The sequence below is a fragment of the Limulus polyphemus genome, unplaced genomic scaffold, assembly GCF_000517525.1.
Source record: "Limulus polyphemus unplaced genomic scaffold, Limulus_polyphemus-2.1.2 Scaffold4213, whole genome shotgun sequence".
Lineage (NCBI taxonomy): Eukaryota > Metazoa > Arthropoda > Merostomata > Xiphosura > Limulidae > Limulus > Limulus polyphemus.
In genome coordinates this window covers 41,191-42,529 of record NW_013669823.1, presented here as the reverse complement: position 1 = coordinate 42,529, position 1,339 = coordinate 41,191, and the positions used below count along the sequence as shown (strand labels likewise).

At 43.5% G+C, this 1,339-nt stretch overlaps 1 protein-coding gene across 11 annotated transcripts in view; it reads right to left on the bottom strand.

Moving 5' to 3' along the window:
- LOC106470776 (HMG box-containing protein 4-like) overlaps positions 1 to 1,339 on the bottom strand; it is a 79,776-nt gene that overhangs the window by 46,640 nt on the left and 31,797 nt on the right. The gene's annotated exons all lie outside the window — the stretch shown is intronic.

The window sequence follows — 1,339 nt, the reverse complement described above, 5'->3', positions numbered from 1 at the left end:
ATAAAGTATGCAACATTAAGTGTGAACACCTCGACTTGACTGGATAGTTATCTGCTGCATGAAGAGGACACAATTTGTTAGTATGTGCTCACCTCAACTCAACTGAACAAGAAATTACTGCAGAAGGAGGGTATGTGTGTACAGAGTGTACTCATCTTGACTCTACCAAACACAAATGACTACAGGAAGAAGGCATGTTATAGTGGTGCATGCTCACCTAGACTCTAGTAGGCAGTCACAGCCTGCAGAAGTAAGGCACAGTATCGTTTGATGTGCTTCTGAGATGTTGTAGGTATAACTAGATGAGGGCTGACCTGCACTATACTGACAGTGTCACCACCACATTTCCCACTGAATGGCAACCCTTTTTCTAGCCCCAGCAGTTAGGTCCCAATCAGTGAGGGTTCATCATGATCCACCACCCCAGAAGCTAGGAACTGGTAGGTGGTAAGGGTCTCCCATGATCCACTCACAGGAAAAGGGGGAAGAATTCACAGCGGGGAGACCTGAAGAAAATGCCTGGATTCACATTAGTCTTGTTTCAGCTGGAAAGGTCATTTACTGGAATCAGTGCAACAGGTGACTGTGTAACCCTATTTTGAAAAGCCAGCAAGTGCTAGCCAAGGAAGAAGGCAGAGTACCCCATGGTGATGGCTTTTCCAATTATAGTAAGGGTCTGAATCAGACACTAGTCAGATATAAGAATATACCACAAAAAAAAAATACCACAACGATACCTCACATGGTATTGTAGAACACAACATCTCAAAAGTGTGCTGACATGGAGCCTAACTGGATGGTATGACCATTTTTCATTATCCTGGCTCAATGCACAAACTGCGGAATAAATGTACCTTGGAGGCACCTCAGCATCTTGGTGTTATCCAGTAAGCAAATGCTATAATCAGAAAGGGAATGTACTCACCAGTCTAAAAATGGTTGGTAGACTGTATGATGGTGAACAGAGGTGAGACAGCCAGATGAAGAGCAGGCGATGAAGCTATACAAGGTGGTCTACATGCCAGCTTGAAGGATCTCCAGCAGCCATCAGAAATGAGAAGCAAGGGAATGAGAGATATGACAAATCTGATGGGGTAAAATGTGAAATGTCTGCAAGCAACAACATATTATGAGGAATACACCAAACATAGAAATTGGTGGACCCTCCCTATAAAGATAGAAGGAGATTTGTCAGTGGAGGAAGGGAAATCACAGGGAATGTTGAGCTGAAGACAGAAACTCCAAAAGTGAGAGGTACGAACTAAGTAGCAATGACTGGCATGAACAGGGCACAAGAGTCTGTTCGGGTTTTAATGATTATAAAAGAGTGAAATGGAAG